This window comes from Dipteris shenzhenensis, chromosome 14 (assembly GCF_047967505.1).
Source record: "Dipteris shenzhenensis isolate YYH24624 ecotype China chromosome 14, Dip_SZ_1.0, whole genome shotgun sequence".
NCBI lineage: Eukaryota > Viridiplantae > Streptophyta > Polypodiopsida > Gleicheniales > Dipteridaceae > Dipteris > Dipteris shenzhenensis.
Genome location: NC_141609.1, coordinates 54,337,534 through 54,363,186, shown reverse-complemented (window position 1 = coordinate 54,363,186; position 25,653 = coordinate 54,337,534). Strand labels below are relative to the sequence as shown.

General features: G+C 41.7%; 1 pseudogene; it reads right to left on the bottom strand.

The window, feature by feature from the left end:
• Positions 1-1,616: 1,616 nt before the first annotated feature.
• LOC147894832 (uncharacterized) lies at positions 1,617-2,701 on the bottom strand (annotated as a pseudogene).
• Positions 2,702-25,653: the final 22,952 nt, after the last annotated feature.

Below are 25,653 nucleotides of genomic sequence, written 5' to 3'. Positions count from 1 at the left end.
CTTTCAAAGTTGAGTTGTCTTGCTTCTTTTGAGGCTAGTTTGTTGCCACACTGTTATGGCCTGTGAGTGGCATTTTCCTCCTTTGTTGTCACCTTATTGATGCTTTTATACTTACGAGCCATTGTTATTGTCGCCCCTAAATTTAGGCTCTTGATGCATAGGAGTGCCACTTATGACACCCTCCACCATCCTCGACATTGCTGCAGGGGTTGGGCTTTTCCCTTACTGAGCTCACCTCGCAAGGTTCTCTACACTAGGGCCGGCACCATGGTAATTCCCTCCAATGCATGTCTCTTGGTGCTTTACAACAACACATTGGCCAAGTCTTTGACACACGCATCGTATAGATTCAACGTCCCCTTGAATCCTTCGGTAGCCAGCCAACTTGTATGTACAGGCTCAGCAAGATGTGTCGTGGGCACCATCACAAGGATGTTCAAATCAAAAACCTTCCGTGTAGCCCACCAGGCCTGAATGTACCTTTGCTATGTGGTTGCATCCTCCTCTGTTGATGCACACCTCCACAATCGGCACACGCGTTTGTGCTCATCTTGGAAGCTCCTATGCACGTACTAGGAGGTGTGTATCTATAGGCTTTGCTCCCATTGGAAAAGGCAAGACCTTCCCCAGCCATGCATCACGTTCTTTGGTCCATTACTGAAGACTGTTCATACTGCCCTCTAGTTTTGTGCCGGCCACATCTGCCATGAAGCCTTTAAAGTCTGCGGTGGGGTGCCCACACTTCTCCATGACATCATTTAGCTTTAACCAAAAAAGGATCTGAGCCTCAGTGTCCTCCTCTTTCATCTTGCACACAGCAACAGTCATCAACTCTTAGACACTGCATCAGACAACTAAAGTTAGGCATACGCATCATCCTTTCGGTGCTAGAGGGAATGTAGGAATACTAGCATTTGCCTTACCTTGGATCATATACGTGAGCAGCCATGTCCACTCGCATACGCGTCGTACATGGTCAAAACATATCCATCTATTTCATAGATCTCCACCACCAGTGCAACGCATGCAGTTCACCAGATCTACCCCCGAAGTAGGCCCTGTTGTGACATCTTGAAGATAAAGCATCTACTTTCATCATTGACCCCTTGACTGGGGAAGAGGCTCCCATGGAAAAATCTATAAGCACATCTTTGCTTCAGCTTCAAGAGTCTGAACACCATGCGTCCATCACTTTCAGTGCAAGCAGCACGTACCATATGCTTGAACCTGAGCTAGGTTGTCCATTTGACTATGTGTTACGTTGCTTCGAAGGATGCAAAGAAAACACATTTGCATGTAGTTGCCATTGGGTTGGCCCCATATGGTTTACTTGTGCCTTTGGACAAGAGGCTCCAACTCCTCAAGCATTGCCATCAACTCATTATCCGTAAGGGAGACACTCGGGCGGATGAGGGCACTTAAGACTATTTTTTTGCGACTACCATTTGTAGGTGTCTGGGACCTACTACACTAAAGTCCTTCACCATCTCTTCAACTGTGCACCTAAGGTCTTTTACGTGGGCTCTACAGGTACCTCTTTGCACCTTGTGATTATGCGTGCCCACCTCGAAAAAGAGTCTCATCATTTTGGGCCCCACCATCACCACACATTTGCATTACTTCAAAAGAATGGGGGACCTTTTGCAAAAGAAATAGGCCAAGGTTCCCAAGCCAGTAGGAGACATTCCAACAGCCGGAATGTTGTTGTTCATTTTTCCTACACCAGACGAGAGAAGATTATAACATGTAATCAAAGAGACATAGTCAACGTTCTTTAACTCAATTTCTCGGCAATGGGTGTGCCATGGACCGACCTATCCATGCAGTGCGGTTCAATAATCCATTAATCAACTTGTTGGAGCAAAGGGGGTTTGTACACTCCAATTCACCCACACACCTATTGCGATGAACTTTGCCAGGAAATGTCATTGTTGTTGACATTGGTTTCATCCAGCAATGGCCTTCATCCTTTTGCACCATGCCGTCCATTGCACTCGCTCCATGCGACGTGGGTGGCAGTTCAAAGGCAACGTTCCCATTGTACATTGTCAGAACTTCCATCAACTTCTCCACTGTGGTTGAATTGTGCAACAGTTAATGAAGTAGTCGATGACGTCCCCTAAAAGACCTGATGTACAATGACATGCTAATGACTGCTTGACGACCCTCCATTGAAGCTACTATATCATTGTCATCATCAATCAGTACCGTGCCATGGCCTCCTAATGGTTGTCCAACATGGCTTAAACTCGGCCTCAAGCTCGAGCTTCCTGGGCTAGCCATGAGATCTATTGTGGGTGTAGCTTCTACAATGGCTGCATTCCCTTGCGCTCGGAATGATGGGTCCAACTCGCATGGTCTCTGCCTCAAATTGGCTGGGCTTTGGGTGAGATTATTGTGGGTGGAGCATGGGCAGGTGGACTCTTTCCTCTCTCCAGCACATAGTCATGCGACAACTCTGTGTTCAGTAGGTACAACCGCCCCAATCCACTCGCCTGAATGGCTTCCACTTACGTAGTCTGCAGGCGGCCATTTACATGTGTGATGGCCATCACACGAATGCCCTTGCCTATCACGGGGTTGTCCTCAGTACAATGGCTCCGCCATTTGCATATCATATCATTGGCTCCGACGAGAGGGAGTTCAGATAGATCCACACTTCATTGAGGTTGCTAGACCCTGCACCAGTTCGGCCGGCCATTTCAAGAGGGATCTCTCATAGAGAGAGAGAGAGAGAGAGAGAGAGAGAGAGAGAGAGAGAGAGAGAGAGAGAGAGAGAGAGAGAGAGAGAGAGAGGATGGAGAGAGAGAGAGAGAGAGAGAGAGAGAGAGAGAGAGAGAGAGAGAGAGAGGATGGAGAGAGAGAGAGAGAGAGAGAGAGAGAGAGAGAGAGAGAGAGAGATGGACAAAGAGCTAGCGTATGGAGGAGGAGTTGAGAGAGAATGAGAGCTTGAGAGATGGGGGGGGGGGGTCTTTATATAGTTGATGTCTAACAAATAGCATTCAATGAGTATTTAATGCTAAAATAGGTGTAAGGGTGAAGATGCCATTTTTTGTAATTTGTTTGTTGTCAAATATTTAAAAAAACAGCTATACCTCCCACCTCCACCCCAAAAAACAAAAAAAGCTTTAAAAAACCCCCAAAAAATGAGCATCTTGGCTCTTGGCATAGCAATCGCAACTATGCAACAATTAGAAAGTGTAGGTGATTCGTGTGAAAGGCAAGCAAGCTTGTAGAAGAACATGAAAACTAGTAAAAATTATATAGGATTTTTACCAAACAGTAAAACAGCCATAACTTTTTCATAGCAACTCCGATTTCCAAACTTCTTAAAGGAAAATTGATGGCATAACTAGATCTAACACAAATTTCAAAAAGTTTAGCAACATTAGCCAAATTCAAAGTGGAAGGCCCTCAAAAAGGGCCGTCTATGCTAGGGGATAAAAAATGTAGTGCAAATTTTGGACTTTTTTGAAAGCTTTTTGGGGATGAAAATAACCAAAAAAAGGGCAAAGTTGGTGCCCATTGGAGGGCGCCAACTTTTCCCTCTTTTATTAAAAAAGGTAAAATTTTTAAATTTTTTTTAAACCAAATAAAAGAAGGGCAAAGTTGGCGCCCTCCTTTGGCAGCCAACTTCACCCTTTTTTGGAGATTTTTAAAAAAACTATTAAATAAATAAAAAAATATATTTTTTTATCTATTAAAAAAACTTTTTTTAAAGAAAATTTTTTAAAAAAGGGGCCATGTTTGGCACCCAAAAGTTTTTAAACAAAAAAACAAGCTTTTAAAAAAACAAAAAAAAACATGCTTTTGGGAAAAGCTACCTCGCCCTTTGGCCATATAAATCCCCCCCCCTGATACTTTTATGAGTGAGCTATCAAGGTACCCCTTGCTCTCTCTCTCTCTCTCTCTGTGCCTCAGAAAGACCTCTATCTTTCCCCCCCTATCTTTCTCTTTTTTGTCTTATAGTAATGAGGGGTTTTTGTGCCATAAATCTAGGTCTTGCAAACCCTGACTTTGTACCGTATCCTCAATCCGCATCCTAGCAAGAATGGCATCACCCATATTCAAGCGAGATGACATCGTCATCTTGTATGATGACAAATATGATCCCGTGGCTCAGGCGCGCATTCGTCAGACACATGAGTTGGAAGGCATTCGATCCGGCGACATTGGTGTCATCATATCATGCATGTATGATAAGGCCCCATTGAAAGGAATCAACAAGGATGGGATTAAAGTGGACCTCAAAGAGAACGTGTTACTCGTGTGGCCCATTGAACAAGTGGTGAGCTCTTCTATCATCTCCTTCCTTTGCATCAGCTTAGAGTGGGCTTTTTTGGATTTTCCTAAACCCATTTTACCAATTTCTTTGAATAGAAACTTGATGATGTAGCCCAACCTGATGATGAGGACATGCCTCGGACGAGGGTGCAACTTCTGTGAGAGGAAGATTGCGTGGTTGTAGGGGTGCTACTTCAATGCAAGGGGGAGGTAGACGAAGAAGAACAATTCAGCTCGATCCCTCAGACGTGCAGACTCTTATCGACACATCATCGATGGGAGGCCTGTCCTCGGAACTCCGTGGAGCCTTGGCGACATCTGCTGGGGCTACTGCCGACACTTCTAAGTGGGATTCCAAAGGAAAGAGGAGATTTGTGATGCAAGAGTTTAATTGAAGAAGAGGAGGAGGAGGAAAACGAGGATAGTTCCTCTAGCGAGCGTAGCAAAAGTGTGAGCATACCTTCTTCCTGAGGGCGACACAGCAAAGGCAGAGGTCGACGTGCACCAAAGCGACTGGCCAGAGAGGCGTCCGAGGATGATGATGAGGAGGGTGTCCTTGGAGAGATGGCACTGAGTGCCTCCTGTGAGACAAGACAATCGTGCGGGACTGCATCGAGGACCAACTACAATCATTCACTATAAGTAGTTCGGTCTTTTGAAGGTCCATAATCTCAAGGCACGGAGTGAGAATGAATGTTTGGGCTAAATAAAAGAATTTCATTTGTAGGTGGAAAAAAAATCCCTCTGCCCCCTATCCCCTTGTGTCAATTGCTCCCAATGCCCACTATCTGCCAGATCACATCCTGCACCCAAGAGATGCAGGTGGGTGTCTTCATCGTGTCCACCGCCAAACCAAAGATGCAAAAGAGAGACGTGGACGAGGATGTGAAAAGGAAGTGGAATGTGCATTGGCTCCTAAAGCACGAAGAATTTGAGGAAGAAATTAGGAACACAGAGTGGGCGTTCTTGTTTGATTCCTTATTTTACATTTGGGATGGGAACCATCGCCACACAGGGTGGATGACCGCGATAAGGACATGTGAGTATTGTAGTCCATTGATTTGGGTGATTCAACATTAGTAGCCACCTTTCATTTTTTTCAACTCATGAATTCTTTTTTTTCTTTTGAGTGCGAGCCTTTCCTAATGATGAGCGTTGGCATATACACGTCCAATGCCGTTTAGTGGAGGTGCCCTCGGAAGATGAAGGAGAGTTGTTGTCTACATTATCAAGGACAAACAGATGAGTTCGATGATTCTTGATGAACACACTGTGTCTTTAGCTACCTCGCCCTCACTAAAGGATCGTTTAATATGTTGCTTTCGATGCTAGGCTAGCACAGAAGGGGGTTGTCACCACCACTTTTTTGGACCTCATTTGCAAGGCCAGAGTGTTGGGTGTTGTATCAAATGTGGCAATCCACCAAAGATTGTCAATTGAGAAAAAAGTGTGGCTAGACGCCCACAAGAAGAAGATAGCTATGAAAGTGCATTGGTACAAAAACCCTCTTCTAGTCATCACACAGGTGATATGGAAGGTAAGGATCAATAATGAGACACTTTTCCCTTTCCTTCTCTAGTTTTCATAATATGTTTGATGGCAAGGCAACGAATGCATATGCAGGACACGTATGACAAACACTTACGCCCAGTCATGCACAGCCATGCAGCGAGTTATCGAATGTTGACTTTCAAAAGAAATGGAGCAAAGTGTACTACAATGTGAACGAGAACTCTTGAAGCGTACGCGTCGACTCCTAAAGTTGGCTGAACCTGCACTAGGGGCAAGATGGTACAAGGAAGTGAATTGTGGGGATTACATGTGAAATGACAATGATTAGATGACAAGCTTGCGTACAAAGTGATTGTTTATTGAAACCACTTTCGGTTTATAGGATTGTCACCACTCTGGACTAGGGGATGAAGCCCACGGGGGCGATCAACGAGGAGAGGCTGTATAGCCTCGCAACGTCGAGGTTGACCGAGGACAATAAAGTAAGTTCTATGGAAGCTCTGGCAAGCGACGACAAGGGGATGCGTGTCATAATGGGCATTCTTGAGCATATGCTTCAGCACACCCTAAACCCACGATGAATAGGCTACTTTGCTTTTGAATCGTGTTGTCATTTCTCAATTGATGAACACTTGTTTTGGGTGCTCTTTTACAGATGGAAGTGTGGTTCTCAGGACCTGGCTGGCTGAGACAGGAGACAGTGGTCCAAAATGCATGAAGTTGGACTCGACATTTTATAGTGTTGGAGAAATTTCTACTCAATTGAGTGCGATGAGAACAAGTTCTTTAGACACACACAAGAAACCATGCGCAAACACAAGGAGCACCTCTTCATGCACGTCCATAAAAATTTCAAGCCCGATATTGCCTTGACAGCCCAAGAAGGTGCAAAGATCGCAAGCTGGAGGCATGTGTATCGGTATGCTTTGATGACACACATTTTTTGTGAGATGTATATGTGTTTCATAGTGGAGAGACTAACTTGGCAGGCTCGGCCTTTTGGATGTGCTAGTTTCATGCCTGCAGAAGTGGTGGAACCAGGCCGTGAGCCATTTGACGAGCGAGTGTGAGGATTGGGCCATGATAAATGATCCGGACACATCAATGTATGAGGAGTTCTAGTTGGATCAAAAGTGGCGAGAGAGTGTACAAGAAGTGCCCGCTATTCTTGGATTACCCTGAAGGGGAGCACCCATGAGAGGAGAAAGAAATGTACATGACGTACAACAAATTAAGGGTGCCCAAAGAACCACAGAAGCCTGCAATGACGGTATGTACAAACTCAAGTGTTCCCCAAAAGATCTCTTCCAGATTATTTTATGTACTTACAAAGGCCTCTATGCTACAAGAAAGTGAAGCAAGCAAGGTGGGGGCACCTGTGTGGGGGTTAAAGGTCACTGTGCCTTAACCCCAGTTATGTACAATACTCAAACACATATATAAATGAATGAAAAAGAAGATTAGGGTGGTTCTGCACCCACCAAAACTTGTGTGGCTCTCTGTCTCTCTCTCTCCTTCTTCCGTTCTTGCTTCCGTTGAGAGCACTCTCAACTGGTATCAGAGCCCGGGTGATCTAGCTGAGCGTGCGTGAATGCTTGGAAGCTCAGCAACTCTATGGGAGGAAGGAGAAGCTCTGTGGGAAGCTTTGTGGGCGACTTTACTTGCATCCAAGTGTGCAGAGACCTTGGAGGAACCTTTGGAAAAGTCACTTTGGCTTTACGAAGTGGTTTTGAGAGCCTGTTAAGAGCTTTCAAAGAAAAAGTCGTTTTTTGAGCTTTTCCCTGTTCCGTTCGATGACAGAGACTCCGTATTGACTTGTAGAGGCAACTATTGCTTGCTTTTGGTGTCCACATTACTTCAGGAGCCTGGAAACACCTTCATTCTTGAATCTGGGATCATTTCATTGGATTTCTGAGTCACTGTGTCAGTTCCTGCGTTTTTTGCCCGGGTGTTGGAACTCAAGTTTGGAGCAACCATTTGCAGATCTGTCAGTTCCGGTGGACTCAGGAGGTCCTAAAACTTCTATGTTGCTCATCATTCGCACTCCGGTGGAGTTTACAGATAGCTCTGTTTCCAAAAACGTTTTTCAGTCCGTGTGTTGGACCCAGTGATTGAGGCCACGGTTTCCAAAACGGTCTGTCCCATTGCGTTCCGGACGCCCAAAAACCCCTACCTATCAGTTCTTGCGTGAATCGGTGGAGGATTTTCAGAGTTATAAATCTCTGTGTATTCGATTTCGTCTCTCTGTTATGCATTTTTCATGCTAAGGTTTTGAAACCTTAGATTTATGCCACATGGCAGTGGATAAGTGTTGACTCCCATTTCTCATTCATCGGTTGGGATTTTGGAGTTCTGGCAGAAGAGAGATATTTGCAGATTTTCTTGCTGAGTCCGATTATGCAATGGCGCCCATGTTTTGAAGCATCTCAGGTTCTATTTTCAGTAGCGCTCATTACCGTGGGACTATGATTTCTTGAGCATACCTTATGCAGATAACTCTGGTTGCAGTTTGAGCAGTGTGCGCTCATTCGTGGTATGCATTGGGTTGCAGTGGATGATTTATAGGCCATTTGGATGCATTGCGGTCCTTGTTGGATGCGCTGATAGGCCCAAATTGCCTTGTGGGATGCTATTTTTTATGGACGCTTTGCACATGGATGCTATTTTATGCTGAGGTACAGCTTTGACACATTGTTGGTGATGCACTGATAGTGCTATGCTCTCTTGGATGAGATATAATTGATGCATATGCCAGAGGACGGTGTTTATGCTTGAGTCATTTGGCACTTATTGGCATTTTCTTTTGGGCCAGATTTGCTCATATGGATGCATAGTATATGCACATGAATCAGATGCATCTTTTGATGCTTTGAGCTTTGAGTTTTGGTGATATTTCACTCTATTGTGGCATACACATTTGGGTGCACTTGGTATTTGTTGTGATTCTCTCTTGCAGACACTAGCATTTGGGATTTTGCTTTATTTGCATCATGGCATCCTCTTCCATGCCTGAAAAGGAGTTTTTCAGCATTAAAAAGTTTGATGGGACAAACTTTTCTTTGTGGAAAGAACAAATAAGGGATGTGCTTATTCAAAAGAAGCAGATTAAACCCTTGGCCGAGATTGAAGCTAAGCCTGCGGATATGTCTGAGGATGATTGGAATGAGTTGGATGCATTAGCAAAGTCTACTATTAGACTTCATCTTGCAGAGTCAGTTTATTTCATAGTAGTAAATGAGCAGACTACGGAAGATTTGTGGAAGAAACTGTGTGCCACTTATGAGAAGGAAACTGCCTCTAATAAAGTTTACCTCATGAAGAGGTTGTTTGAGCTGCAGATGAAGGAAGGGGTCTCCATTGCTTCTCATTTGAATGAATTCAATATTATTTTCAGCCAGCTTCAGGCTCAGAAAATGAATTTTGATGCGGAGACTAAGGCAATATTTCTCTTATGTTCATTGCCATCCTCATGGGATACCTTCCGTACAGCTGTCAGTAACTCTGCACCTGGTGGAGTACTGAAATTTGATGATGTTGTGGGTAGCTTGTTGGCCGAGGAGATTAGACGGAAGTCTATGGATGGCAACAAGCAGGATGCAGCCTTAAATGTGCAAAGGGGCAGATCACAGTTCAGGGGGAAGTCCCAAGAAAGAGGGAAGTCTCGTAGCAAATCCAGGGCACGGAACATTGAGTGTTACCATTGTGGCAAGAAGGGCCATATGAAAAAGGATTGCTACAAGTTGAAAAGAGAGCAAAAGGATAAGAAAAAGAATGCAAATTGGGGTGCAAATCAAAAGGAAGAGAGTCCAAGGGAGGACAAAGGAAAAGTGAAGATCGAGGAGATCAATGCAGTCACACGTGATAGTGACAATGATGTTCTCTTCATGTCTAGTTTATCTGCAGAGTTGCTTACCACTTCAGATGATGCATATTCCCAGGATTGGATTTTGGATTCTGGTGCTTCATTCCATGTTACTCCCCATAGGGAATGGTTCTCCACTTATGACAGTGGAAAGACAGGTTGTGTGCATCTTGGAAATGACTATGCATGTGACATAGTGGGAGCAGGTGGTGGGAGCAGGTGACATAAAGTTTTCTTTTGCAAATGGGTCTGCATTTGTTTTGAAACATGTGAGACATGTGCCTAAGCTGACCAAGAGTCTTATTTCAGTGGGTCAGCTAGATGATGCTGGTTTTCACACCACTTTTGGCTTTCAGAGTTGGAAAATTCAAAAGGGCTCTATGCTTTTGGCCAGGGGTGCCAAGTGTGGGACTTTGTATCCCTTACATGTATCAGGGGTATTTGATCATGTTGTTGCAATAACCGAGCAGCCAAGCACTTCTTTGTGGCATTGTAGGTTGGGGCACATGAGCCAGAATGGAATGAAACTCTTATGCCGTTTGGGTTATGTACCGCATTTGAGTTTCTCTGATTTTGAATTTTGTGAGCATTGTCTCTATGGGAAGCAGACTAAATCAGCCCATAAAAGAAGGGGAAAGAAAGAGTTTGAAATGCTTGATTTGGTGCATTCAGACATATGTGGTCCCATGCCTACACGGTCATTAGGCGGGGCCGAATACTATGTGACATTCATTGATGATGCAACTAGGAAAGTGTGGGCTTATGCTATAGCTCGGAAGAGTGATGTATTCCAGGTATTTCAGAAATGGCTGGCCTTGGTTGAGAATCAGTCAGGTAGAACGCTTAAATGCCTACGGACTGACAATGGTGGAGAGTATCTCTCTCATGACTTTCAGCATTTCTGTGATACTCGTGGGATTAAGAGGGAGCTTACATCCCCTCGTACTCCAGAGCAAAATCCAGTTGCAGAAAAGATGAATCGTACCATTCAAGAAAGGTTGCAATGCATGCTTTCCAATGCAAGTCTTTCTGGTGGTTTTTGGGCTGAGGCAATGAAGACTGTAGTGCATGTGATCAATAGATCACCTAGTAAGAGTTTGGATGGTGGTATTCCTGAAGAAGCATGGAGTGGCAAGAAGCCCTCTTACTCTCATTTGCGTATCTTTGGGTGTGAGGCATATGCACATGTGCCAAAAGAGCTTCGAAAGAAGCTAGATCCTAAGTCTAGGAAATGCATCTTTCTGGGTTATGGTGAAAGTGGAGAGATGGGCTATCGTCTCTGGGATCCAGAAGCAAAGAAGATCATACGCATCCATGATGTGGTCTTCAATGAGAAGAAGATGCATAAGGCACCCATGAGGGATGTGGAAATGAGGAGAATCACTTTCCAGGATGTGAATCCACCTGCATATGTTGATAGGCAACAAGCTGTCCATGCACCAAATGTGCAAGAAATGGTACAACCAAGTACTCCCACAGGTATACAATCAAGGGTAGATGATGGATCATCTATTGGTGGAAATGATGAGCCAAATGTGGCTGATATGCAAGTGGGACAGCAAGCTGAAATGCCCTTGAGAAGATCATCTAGAGTGTCTAGACTGCCTGATAGGTTTGTTCCAGGGGTAGACTATGTGATGCTTACTGATTGCGGGGAGCCTTCTTGCTATAGAGAGGCTATGATGCGTGAGGATCAACGCAAGTGGGAGTATGCTATGCAATCAGAGATGAGTTCACTTATGAAGAATAAGACTTGGGACTTGGTTTCTTTGCCACATGGAAAGAAAGCATTGCCATGTAAATGGGTCTACAAAATGAAGGTCACAGGTGATGATGTGCCTAGGTACAAGGCCCGTTTGGTTGCTAAAGGGTTCAAGCAAGAGAAGGGTGTGGACTTTGATGAGATATTCTCTCCGGTTGTGAAGATGACCACACTTAGATGCATGCTTGGACTAGTGGCAGTAGAGGATATGGAGCTTATGCAAATGGATGTCAAGACAGCTTTCTTGCATGGGGATTTGCATGAGGACATTTACATGGTGCAGCCGGAAGGCTTTGAAGAAAAGGGCAAAGAGCATTTAGTTTGCAAGCTGAAGAAGAGTCTTTATGGTCTTAAGCAAGCACCTAGAGAATGGTATCAGAAGTTTGATGCTTTCATTCGGTCCCAGGGTTTTAGGAGGAGTGAAATTGATCACTGCCTCTACACTAAAAGGGCTAAGGATAATAGCCTGATAATCTTGGCACTATATGTGGATGATATGCTATTGGCTAGCAAGAATACTTATGAGCTAGATGCATTAAAGGCCAAGTTGCATGAGGCCTTTGATATGAAGGATTTGGGATTTGCAGGTCATATTCTTGGTATGCGCATCACGCGTGATCGGAGTAGGAAACTCCTTTGGCTTTCACAAAAAGAGTATGTTACAAAAGTGTTGCAGCGTTTCAATATGGAGGGGGGGAAGGCAGTGAGTACTCCATTGCCTCCATATGTGAAACTGAGTCATACAGATAGTCCCAAATCAGATGAGGAGAGGGCCATGATGGCCAAGGTTCCTTATGCATCAGCAATTGGGAGTCTTATGTATGCTATGATAGCTACTAGACCAGACATTGCATTTGCAGTGGGAGTTGTTAGCCGGTATATGGCTAATCCAGGAAAGAGGCATTGGGAGGCAGTTAAGTGCATCATGAGGTACATGAAGGGTACCAAGGAGATGTGCATTTGCTTTGGTAAAGGAGACATGCGTGTACTTGGGTACACAGATTCAGACTATGCAGGGCATGTGGATAGTAGGAGATCCACTTCTGGTTATGTGTTCACCTTTGCAGGTGGTGCAGTGTCGTGGATGTCTCGTGCACAGAAGTGCGTGGCTTTGTCTACCACAGAGGCTGAGTATGTTGCAGCCACAGAGGGTTGCAAGGAGGCTATATGGCTTGATCGGCTAGTGGGAGATTTGGGGATTCATACAGGTGTACCGACATTGCATAGTGATTCCATGAGTGCTATTCAGCTAGCACGGAATCTGGTCTTTCATGCAAAGACCAAACACATTGAGGTCAGGTACCATTTCATCAGGGAGGTACTTGAGGACAAGCGCATAGAGCTTGTCAAGGTTCATACAGATGATAACCCTGCAGATATGCTGACGAAGAGTCTACCTAGTCAGTGGTTTGAGTATTGTCGTGTATTGATGGGCATTGGATAGTATGCTCACTGGTTGTTCTCCCTTAAAGGCACATTGTCCTTTAAGTGGGAGGTTGTGGGGGTTAAAGGTCACTGTGCCTCAACCCTAGTTATGTACAATACTCAAACACATATATAAATGAATGAAAAAGAAGATTAGGGTGGTTCTGCACCCACCAAAACTTGTGTGGCTCTCTGTCTCTCTCTCTCCTTCTTCCGTTCTTGCTTCCGTTGAGAGCACTCTCAACCTGCATCTACTAGAGCAGGTAAGAAAGCGACTGAAAGAACGAGGGGGCAGAAAAAAAGATTGGGAGGCTAGATAAACCCTGTAGACTTGGACAATCTCACACCTAAAGGTACGAGACAATATTGTGACAAAAATCGAGTTGGATTAAGAGTCGCATGGACGTTGTTTTTTATTTTTTGAGAGGGCCTCAAATAATTGGCAATGTATTAGCTTCTGCAAAAACAGAGCCACTGACAGCACAAGTTGGAAGCACTGGAATAGGAGCTACAAGGGGGAAAGCTCAATGTGGAGATCAAGGTGAGGAGGAGTTTCGTGTGGTAGAATTCCTAGACACTGCAAGGTAGGCACTTGACGAATTACCGCCGACATAAAGTAGTCAAGTTGGATCGTTGATAGTTGGCCCTCAATCCACCAGTGCAGGTGGGGGTACAACTGCGTCCACACATCCAACCCAAACAAGTAAGTAGCATGCTCCTTTGTTTTTTAATTATTGTCCTAAACGACATTCTAAAACATAATTTTCATTAGCTGCTACAGCAATGGTTGATGTGGCCACAACTGCAAACATACAAGCATCAAGTGGATGCAAAGAGAACGAGAAGCAACAAGATCCATGCAAATCAATAATCCATTGTTGAGGCACTTGTAACTATGAGTTTCTTGAACACAGCTAGGGGTGAGGAGGTCCGAGAGGGGCATGTTGATGTTGCATGTGAGATGTCTATGTGCATGGAGACATCCACCAAAATGGCGGGTTGTTATATGCAATCCATTCCAGGCAGGAAGTTTGCTATGGAACGAGCAAAATTACGAGAACTTCAACTAATTATTAGAGTCTCTAGAGGAGGTGAAACACACGTAGTGTCCAGAGATAGATGGTTAGAGCATAGATAGCTCATGCAAAATCATGGTGGTTCACCTCCCTAATGCATCGACGATATTTGGACTAGGGGATGCCGTTCAGTGGTGGAACGGTTTTGGACAACGTGCTTGTAATGCATTCGATCTTACAGATCAAGTGCTTGTAGACAATGGTGTCCTTATATTCATAGGGACAATGAAAGGATTGGAGGCCCTTCTCATAAAGATCGGGGAGGATAGTAGGCGTCTGCATGAAGAAACAAGACACCAAAAGTGGATGTTTTTTTGCTCGCAGGTGGTGCACTCAGAAACCACAATATGTGTGTGAGGAAAGAGAGAGGTACGTGCTATAATCATGAAAGGGTTTTTCAATGCATATGTTACACATATTCTGATTTGTTCATGTATGTGTTGTATGTAGGTCCACATGATGCATGTAATGGTGTACATGCGCCAAGGTAAGGAGCATAGAGTCACCCCCTTGGATGACTTTGTGGAGGATGGCATTAGCATCGTGGAATGGGTGCACAATGCGAATGATATCCTCATGTGAGGTACTGCTTAGCAATTGTGTAATAGCATAACCCTTGGATTATGGGGAATCCAAGGGTTTTAAAATGGACAAGTGGCTCCATGAGGATCTAGAATACTGAGAACCTTCTATAGGTTGTTTTGGATAAAGAAACATAAAAGCAAAAGGTTGTTTGGATTTTCGAATCGACCAAAGTGTTTCATACAAAAATGGTAGAGAATGACCAAACTATTTTATGCAAAAATGGTAGAGAATCAAGGCATAAATTGAATTAGGGGGATGTTGAAATATAAGAGTTTAAAAAGTACTTAAAAGTTTTGTTACTAATAGACTATAATCTTCAAGTTAGTAGGGCTTGGTTGACAAATTTTGAATATTACTTTGGCATTGCATTGCTAGTTTCTTTGTCACTAGATTTTTAAATTATGTCAATTGTATTGTCCATTTTGTAAGACATGATGTGCAATATGCAACCATAGCATATTGATCCAATATGAATTGTGCATCGATGTTTGCATCCCATAATGGTGTTGATGATTTAGCAAATGGATTTGTCCAAGAATCAGATGGCTTTCTTTTCAAAAACAATGTGGGCCATCTTTGATTTGCTCGCAAACATTTAATGTATTTGTCTTGCTGAGTACCGATCTTGCTAAGAAGTCTTGCGAGCTCTATGTTGCACTTGAAATCAAATCATTTAGCTCTTTGTATACATTTATCAAGGTGGCTTTAATTTCTTTAGCCTTCACTCTAGTAGAGGTTCTAAAATAGTTGTTTCATCCAATTGAGGTAGGGGTAATGAAATAAAAATATTGCTTTTCCTATTTCTTGACATGTGTGAGTATGTTTATGGTGCTGTGCTTTTTACAATGGCTCAAGAAGTAGTGTTCTACCAATGTATTCATCAACAAATTTTGCTACTACTTCATTTGTTTCCATGACAAACATAGGAGCTCCTTCAATCCATAGCAAAGCATGATCATGCTCACTCCCCCAGATTTGAAATTTAGTTGCAAGGTAGTAGTCCTTGACTTGTCTTAAAAATCTCTTATCTACCTTTAAGAGCTTCCTTAGCCCCTTTATATGTGATTGTAATAGCACGCACAAGTCATAGGATCATCATAGACCAGTTGATGCATTGGGATACCACCCACACTAGAAGCTTGTGAAACCGTGTATTTTTTTCAATGCATCTAGCAAGGCCACCCTATCACTCTCTCCACTTGTGAACATTACCAAAAAAGGTTGGAGGAGGTAATTGTTGAACCATTATAGATAGCTTTTACTGTTGATGTTGCTAATAATGCGGAGAAGTTCTAATGCTTTCAATCGCTCGATAACCAATATTTGATTTTAGGATCAAGTTTAGAATTGGCTTATTTTTTAACATCCCTTACAGCTATGGACTTGCCATTGAGTAGTGCATTCTGTATTCGAATCCATGTTAAGCTAGCAATGAAATGTATTAAAAAATTTACTACCTTTAAAAAAAGATTTTGGATATGCAATGCAAACCAACGATCTTTGTGTAAAATTTCCCACTAAGGAATTTTTTGATAGGTAAGTGAAGCATAAGTTCATGCCTTAGTTGTCCAAAAAAGAGTGTTGGATAGTTTACATCGTAATAATATTTATCTCTATATATACTCATTGGTTTTTGGTTTTCACTTGGGGGGATTGCAACAATAGCTAAGGATGCATCAAAAAATTCATTTGCATCAATATACCCATGGACTAATGCATCAGTAAATGGGTCATCATTTTCTTGTTGCTATTCTAGGCTCGTGTCTGCTTTGTTTGGTAGGAAATGTAAGTCTTCTTTATTTTGCTAAGTTTTCATTCATAGCTGAGCAAATTGAGACATGCTCTTGCTATACAAAGTCGTTTCAATGAGTCAATGCATGCTTTCATCACTAAATTTGGCCAAACATTACAACTTGTATATGGAGTTTGCTATTCGAACTTTCTTTTAATTGTAATTCCAAAGGTCATGCCGTCATCTATCTAATGCAACAAAATTTCTGGACATTGTTTAGAGTAGTAGCAAGATTGGCCAAAGAGACAAGTGTTGACGTATTTGGGCCAACATGGCACATGGCCAATTAGCCTTTCTTCAAGCTTTGAAAAAACCCGCACTTGTTAAATTGGCTCATTCATTTTCATGAGCCTTAGTGATGCCAGAGTAGGGAGTTAGCCTTGGTCAAGTTGGCATTTACAACATGAACATATGGCGTTGCCATGAGCCTATTGAAACAGGCCATACAGTATGGGCTGTACATCTAATGTACAGTTGGCACATGCAAAGGTACATCATGGTACGGACTAGCAGAGTGGTACGGCATAAGTACAGATTGTATAGTTATACGGAGAACATGTGTGAACCAAACGCTAGGAAAAATAGCTATACGACGATGTACATTGTATGGGCTGGAACACAAGTGTACAGCAAAGTGCAGTTGTACGGTGAGCATAGCAATTGATGTGCTATTGTACGAATGGGCAACGGCAAGAGCTATATAGTTGTACGGCAACTATGGTTAGATTGACAAAATGGGCTACACAGGCTAGAGCAAGAGCTGATCTGGGAGCTGATCAGGCTTTAATACCAAATGATGGAAATGGGGGATCCCTTACCCCATGCAATGTTTGTAACAATTCTGGTGCTAGAAATGTCTTTAAACACTCTCGCTTTTGGACAACCCTGGTGCAATGCATTTCTCAATTGATTTACTTTTGTTTGATTTTGAACCTAACAAATACCTTACAATCATTTGGATTGTCGCAATAAATCTCGACTCGCTTCAAGATATTTTGTTGCAATAAAAAATCTATTGCCTTGAATTGTTCAGCCAGAGAATATTTTTCTTGCATGACTTTCCTTCTTGCGATTTTTTTCACCCTCCTTAAAGATGAAACATTGGATAAATCAAACACATTAGCAATATATTTTTCTTACTTGTTGTATTGATCCACACAATTGGCTCAAAATGGCTTGCATGCATTGGACAATCATCATATGTAAAGGATCCATAGAAAAATTGTCACCATACTTTGCATAAACTCTCTTGTTCAATAACGGCCATATATAGATTGGTCTTTGCAAGTAAACTGATGCCCATAGAATACCAAAGTGAGCTACCCATAAGCCACCTTGTGATGTAGAAATGCACATATGTGCAAGGTATTCATCACAAGTTTGTACACCATGCAAGCTATGCAAAAGGCTTTTGTAATTTTTATCAAGACGTAGTTGTTGCATATATGAAGACAATGTGGATTGATTCATTTTTTTCAATACCTACTTGTAATGATGTCCCTATGGATGTTCCAAGGACAACAACGAGACACCAACAAAACCAAAAACATTGAATGGAATAGCAAATAACGGATCTTTGGTCTTGGTAGCTTGCAAGATGATAGCAGTACCTTTCATCATGTATGCAGATCCACGGGTAGATGTTATAGGTATATCAACCATTGGTTTACAATGAGCACAATTCACAGTCCTATTATCTTACAAAATTTACAAAGAATCCGAAGTATATTTTTGCTCACATTGCATAAAACTTGTTTTACTAATTAAAGACCATAAGTATATAGGTAAACGCTGATTGATTGTGGTGATTAATTCCAAGGTTATCTTATGCTTGAAATATTTCATTACTATTGATCGTGTGAATCCAAGGGAAGAGTAATTGATCGGGTGATGACATCTATCAAGCATGATCCACCATATTTTGGGCACATAGGCGCAACTCCAGTGATGCGGGGATGAATAAGGCTTATGCCTAATTTTTGATATTACAAAAGCTTATGTACATATTTGAATTTTGGAATATTAGTGGCTTGGCTAAGTGTATAAACTAAATTAGAAAAAGCTTTATTTTTAGAAAAAGCCAGCTATTCTAGAAGGTGGATGGGCTTTTTGTAAAAGGGTGCATGGAGGAAAGCATAGAGGCTTTTGTATGATTTTTGCCCGGAAGATTTTTGGAGGAATATACATAAATACATAGGAGGTGTGAGGAGAGCACCACTCCTATGGGGGGAGATTGTACCTAGCATGGTTGTTCTATCTCTTTCATTTGTGAGTTTTGAGAGTTTGTGCGTATTTTCAAAGAGTATTGCTGTGTTTTTCAAGGATTTGCAGGTTCCGCGAGCATTTCCCATCACATCCGCACTTTTTCATCATTTCACTATGAAAAGGGGTGTTGTCTTGTCTTCCACACAAATTTCCTTTTCCCTTGCAACTCTGGACGGTTCATTAAACTTGTTTTACCTATTTTTTACATTAATTATTTTACTAATTCTCTTCTTGTCTTTTCAAAAGTATTCCTGGGATGCTACACTCCAGTCTAAGTCTCTTAACAGCCCACTCTTGACTCCTTCTCCTACCTCCCAAGTAGTAGTTTCATGTTTCCACCAATGTGAGCTCTTTTCCTTATTAGAACTCACGACCTCCAAGCCCTTTTAAAAAACTCACCGCTACTCATTAAAATTCTCTCCCTTAATGACTTGATCAAACTCCTTAATTTCCGGTGTAGCAAAAGTGATGGCACCCTCACCAGACTTGAAAGAGTTGCCTCAAACCTTGTCGCTATTAATCTCAATGATACTAGTAGAACGAGTATCATATTATCATCCTTGGCCTCACCAATGACATCCTTGTTCTCAATGGTGCCTTTCCCCTCCCCATCCTTACTGCTTTAGCCCCCTCCAATACCAGTGTTCATATCTTTATTAACCTTGATCTCTTATCCCCTGAAGACAAGGCTTCCTTTGAAACCCTCTCCCATCAATCTCTCTTGCAACCTCCTAAATCTCTTGACAGTAGAGAACTTAAGAATTTCACTTCTTGTGTACCCCTTCTCCCTCCTAGACACATTGAAATGAAAGTTCCTTTTGTCAATCATAAGATTTGGTGTCTTGATAACCTTAGCTCTCTAGCACGCTTTTCCATTCAGTACCTTGCCTTCATTTGCAACCTCTTGTAAAAGAGGTCCGTCAATGCAAGGAAGATGCCTATCAAGGGCGTCCACATCTTAGCTCAAACTACTTCCTTCAAACCCACTTTTTCCTACACTCTATTGACCAATCTAAATGTGGCCTCACCAAAGAAGTGTTCATTCTTTTGCTAAAAAGGTGTTAATTGTAATGACGCTAGCTCTTCAAATAAAGATGACAATTATTATGTCAATTCTTGGTGGAATGTCTTTAGGCCATATATAAAGTGTACCTGCCTCATTAAAAGACGAATATGTCTTGCTAATCCTCTATCCTCTGATTTGATCATGTTGTCTGGTACATACTCACTGGTACATACTCAACCATCTAGGCATTTTTTCCCTTATTGGCTCCTTGTAAGCCAAATTCTTTGCCTTCTTAAACTAGATGTCACTGCTACCTAAAGAGGTCATCTTCTCCCTTGTCACCTTTTATCACTTCAGGATCCTACTCCTTGAAATAGCAAAGTCCCTCTCCCCCTTAGTTGACTACTCCCTCCCTTCCTCCTTTCTCAACCTCTTAGGTCCATCTTTAGCCATCAACATTCTTTCCCTTTCCTCTACTTCTAAATTCTCCCCCCCTCTTGGACCACCAAAAGAAGACATAGCTCCCCCCTTAAATTCCAGAAAGAATCCCTTCTTCCCTACTCATCAACAATCCCTCTCTCACCTCTCATGTAAAATATTCCCGACCAGACCATGAAATCAAGACACGCTCTTGCCTATACAAAGGTGTTTCAATGGCCTTTCATCATTAAATTTTATCGAACATTGCCACTTGTACATGGAGTTTGGTATTCTAGCTTTCTCTTAGTTGCAATTCCAATGGTCATGTTGTAATCTATCTGATGTGGTGGCAAAACAATTTGGACATTGTCTAGATTAGTAGCAACATTTATAATATTTTCCTTTAACAAGTATTGGCCAAAAGACAAGTGTTGACATATTTGGGAAAACTTGGCACACAATGCGATTAGCTTTTTTTCCAGCTCTAAAAGTACTTGCACCTATTAGATCAGCTCAGTCATTTTCATGTGCCTTGGTGATGCTAGGTTAGGGACTTCAAGCTAGCATTTACAATATGAACATATAGCATTGCCACACACCTTGGCAGAATTGTCATTAATGCCCAAATCTTTTACCAATAGTGTAGTGATTTCTTCAGTTATTGTTTTTGTTTGATATTTAAATAAGGATCTATCACAAATAGCAACAAGAATACATAGGTGTGTTAGTAACTATCGATAAGAAAGCTTGTATGCTTTGCTATCTTTCTCTCCTAAGTGTTCTCTCTCCTCCAAGAATTCTCTACAAATTTTTTTTGTTTATTGCTAGTCCAATTTATTTTCAAGATATTAAAGATGTCGAGCCATTTGAGCAACTGTCCTTTCTTGTATATTTAACTATGCATAAAAAATCATTGCTACTTCAGCCCTTAATAATGAAGGTGCATCGAGCACAACAGATAGCATTTCCATATCACCGTATTTGGGCTACCCCATTGATCTTCCACTCGATGTTTGTTCTTGGATATTTTGTGACAAAGGCTTGGCAAGAGTTTGTGTTTGCATATTTTCCTAAGGTAGTTTAGATGCTCCATTATCTTTTGCAAAGAAATACCTTACTCATTATGAGTTCCTTTGTAGTTCTTGACAATCACTGTAGCTGATTCATGTGGCATGCTATCTTGAATTTTCTTATGCATGGCACCCTCAAACATAGTCTTAACAATTTTCTTACGCATGGCACCCTCAAACATAGGTTCCAAAAGCCTCCCCCTCAAGATGCACGATGTTGTTAGATGAATGTTGCCCAAGGTTAGAGTACGTGTGCGATCCTTGCATAGCAAACAATATTTGTCTCCAATAATTAATTCAAAGTGTGAGACTTGGTTTGAATTATCATGGTGTAGAAGTTGAAAGGGAGCTAGGGCAAAAGTTGCACCGCATCAGCAATATTTTTTTTGGGGAGATAAAGACCATACATAGATTGGTCTTTTAAGATATTTAGAAGGCCAAAGAATAGAAAAATGGTCACTCGAAAGCCCATTCTATGATGCCATCTTGCTCATGTGTAGCAAATAGTCTTCACAGTTTTATACCCCTTGCAATGTTCTTAACAATTTTGGTGCCAAAAATTCTTTAAACACTCTATTGCTTTTGGACAACTCTAGTGCAATGCATCTCTAAACTGATTTATTTGAATCATCTAAATAATAGCTTCTCTAGTAATACACAGTGCCATCCAACAATTATTGTTGCCAATCAAGTAATGGCTCTTAAGCTAGAGTGTTCTTCGATACCAATGTCGTCATCATCTTCAAAATTTGTTAGCAGTGTATAGGCAGTCAAGACTTTTGCAAACATCAGCCCAAATCATCCATCGACAAGTTTCTTGAAATGTATAGGTAGTCAATAAGTTCCCAAACCTCAGCCCAAATCATCCATCGACATGCAACAAAGTTGATTCGGCATCCAAAATCCCTTTCATTTTTATTGAAATATTCATCAATACTAGTATTTATCCCTAGCAGAGGAGATATCTAATGGTCTTTTACATTTTACCAAACCTTGGTACCATTCCCTAGTTGTTGAAGCCACATCTTTTGGCTTCACCTGATGGCCAAAATGCATACATCTATAGATATTCTTGCCTATCCTTTGCAAACTCGTTTGTCTTTTGCTAACCAAACATGTAATAGAAAATGTATGAGAAATTTGCATGAATGTTAACTCACCACAAACCTACAAGAAATGGGCCACATAGTAAAGTCAAACAAAGTTGCAAATTTAATAGATAACATTGGAAACTCATCAAACACTGCCAAGCATAAGATAAAAGACAACAATGTACTTCTCATTTACAATTTTAGTGCTACTGTGAGGCCCCAACTCACTGCACTCAATATTTTCTTCCATAATCATGTTCCACAGATTTGATATATTCTTGGCCTCACAACATTGATGACCATTTTTGTGAGGGAAAAAGTATGGGAAGATAAATTCTTTTGGGAAAAGTTTGTATGAGAGAGTTGTAGGCTTTTAACAAGCTATAGTTTGCTACATTGCATTTTTCATGACTATAGTGACCCAAAGATCAAGAAAAAGCATTAAATGCTTTTTGTGCTCAAATTTACATGCAAGATTTTCAAATGTAGATTTTTTTCCTAAGATGGTGGATTTTGGCAGAAAGTGATGATGACCAAAGTGATAGGAAATCAAAAGATAATTCAAAGTCATACTATTGACTATTTCTAGATTCCACACCATTTGGGAGATACAAGTCTCCAAATAGCATTGATTTTCCAATATTTGTGTTCAATAATCAATCGGCTTTTACAAGGGCACATGCTCCAATTTAGTGCATCGCTACTACAAACATTGATTGTCTTGGATTTGGTTGACAATATGCTGTAATTATTTCAAGTACGATCGCTATGATTATTGCACTTGATGTTAGCAAAAGCTTGTGCCTATATAGGAGCGATGTGCTCCATCTTATCAAATGCAGCGATTGCAACAAATCTCTATGTTGATACATTTAGCATTCATATTTACAAGTAGTGTTCACTCAATGAAAGCACTTTTCTATTGGTTGCAAGAGCTGGTAAGTCTTAGCCATGTCTTTTCCCTGGTCATTTCTTGTTTGAGGAATTGGAATTTCTATTGGTTGATACTTTGAGCAATCATGATGTGTCACATCTATTATATTAGATGAGTCTATCAATATAGCACTATTGAAAGCTTAGCCCAGACATTGTTATTTGCATTTGCAGCCATTTCATCAACTTGTTGCTCAACATTTTGCCAAACCTCAGCATTTTGATCATTTGAACTTATGCTAAAGTTGAATTTGCTGCATGCCTTGATAATTTGATCTAAATTCCCAAAGTAGGTTGATTTCCATGTCTCGGTTGTTTATTTTAAGCTCTCTTCTATTTCTCAAAATGGAACATAAAGCATTAGCTGCTCTTGGTAATAGTTTTCTAGATCAGAGTGCTGATCAAAGTGCAAGAATTGAATTAGTTATGGGTTACTTTTTTTATATAAGTCTTCTTGTTATACTTAGACACAAACTATGCAAAAGATACTAGGTCAAGAATATTCAGCCGTGCTATGTAATGGTCAATACTTGAAGCACACATAATACTAGTTGAGTTATCTGGTAGCATTTGCAATATCTTATTAGGTTTTAGTACCATTGTGCACTATTGGAACCAAGGAGAAAGGAGAGAGGTGGACAACAATCACATGATCGACACAAGATTGAGGCAGAATGAACTCAATGTTGATTGATTCTTTAGCAAGTACATAGGGCCTCATATATAGGTTGGGTAGCCTTCTCTTTTTACAACATAGGTAAGGTCACTAGACCTCCACCTCACACACCTAGCTCACCTAACTCTAGGACTCTAAACACATTCAGACCCACACAATTGTAGGACATCCTAGGACTCTAGGACACCTACTCTCACACACTCCCAACATAGGACTCCTAGCCCTTAGGCACACACCCATACATCAATTTGAATCTACATACCCCCCCACAAATTGATGACCTCATCCCTTGACAATAGTACATGGGATGCTTCATGATGGCCCCTACCAATATCTCACTCCTTTCTTGGTAGTAGTATGTGGGATGCTCCAAGTCATGGCCCTAACCAATACACTCCTAGGACTCTTGGTTTCTTATGTATCTTGGGGTTTTTTTGGTAAATTGACTAAGGATATAGACCTAGGACCTAGACATCTTAAAAACACTCAAAACCCAATACAATCATTTTAGGAGGACTATCCATGGCAAAGTACCATTATTTGACACATACACCACAATTTATTTCATTCTTTTTATGCATAATGCAAGGGCAGAGCACCGAACCTTCAGGAACCAAATAAAAGTTCCATTTTGTTCCACAATCCATGTGCAGTGGAACCAAAATCCAAATGGTGAATAACTTGATCAGCCAAGGTAGAACCGATGAGGGCAAGAGATTTGTTGTTGAGATATTCCCAAGTTACAATTTCCTCTTCTTCATCAGAGGATGGTTTCTGGTCTTTTCCTCTTACCAAATTCCATACTCCTTCTTTGATGAGAAGAAGCCTCATCTTGTTTTGCCAAATGAGAAAGTTCTGACCAGTAAGCTTTTCAAAGTTGTTCTTAGAGAAATCCATGGTAGCAATTTGACTTTGGGGAGCTTCAGCACACGAACAATTGAAGCGTGCAAAAGAGCTTGAAGTTGAAGCTGAATGAATCTGTTGAAGGTGCAATGATTGGAGTAGAATCTTGCAGCTCCTCTGAAGAACAATCTCGAGCAAAGGCACGGGCTACTAAACGGTGTTGAGACGAGGGTAAAGAAGGCAGATGCAACGTGGACAGCAAGTGCTACATGGGTTGCTGAAGTGAGTGGAAGTTTGGAGCAGAGAGAGGCTGGACAAGGTGACGTGGGCATTAGCGTTGGCGATGGAGGTGGCAAGCCAGTTGATGAACGAAGCCTTTTGCTTCCTGCATGGTCATTGGATTGAGCCCGGCCGGTTCTGTAGTGATGGAAGCTTGCTGGAGTTCGGTCGTCATAGCAGTGGTGTTGCCTCAGTTTGTTGAAGGCGGGGCTTGTGAAGCTGCTTATCGTTGCAAGCTTTGGAGAAGTGGGGAAGGCGAGAGCTGGTGTTGTGCCATTGTATGCAGGCCATAGAATAGGATGTAGGCACTGAAGAAGAGTAGAGCATTCTGAGCTACGTGGGCAGTAGGAGAGTTGCATGGGCAACAGCAATAGTGTGGGCTACTAGATGGTCTATTGTAGATCACAGGTGCAGCATGCGGGATCACAGAAATGGTGGGGGGTTTTGGAGCAGTAGAAGCAGCTGGAATAGAAGAGCTCACGGTGGAAAAAGTGGTGACCCCACTCTCTGCTTTTGCACTTACCATGCCAGTAGACATTTGAGAACCCTTCTTCTCGATAGTAGCTACGATCTTTTCTCTCATCTTTCGTAAAAATAGACATTGTCTTCCTATTAAGAAATGGACCTTAAAAAAATATTTGAATTGACAACGTATGTTATAGATGGAGAGGGAAGCACAACAAAAATAAGATCAACATAAAGAAACTTGCAAAATAAAAGGCAGTGCCATTTTCAAATATAAGACAATGAGACAATAAACGCAAACAAAAGG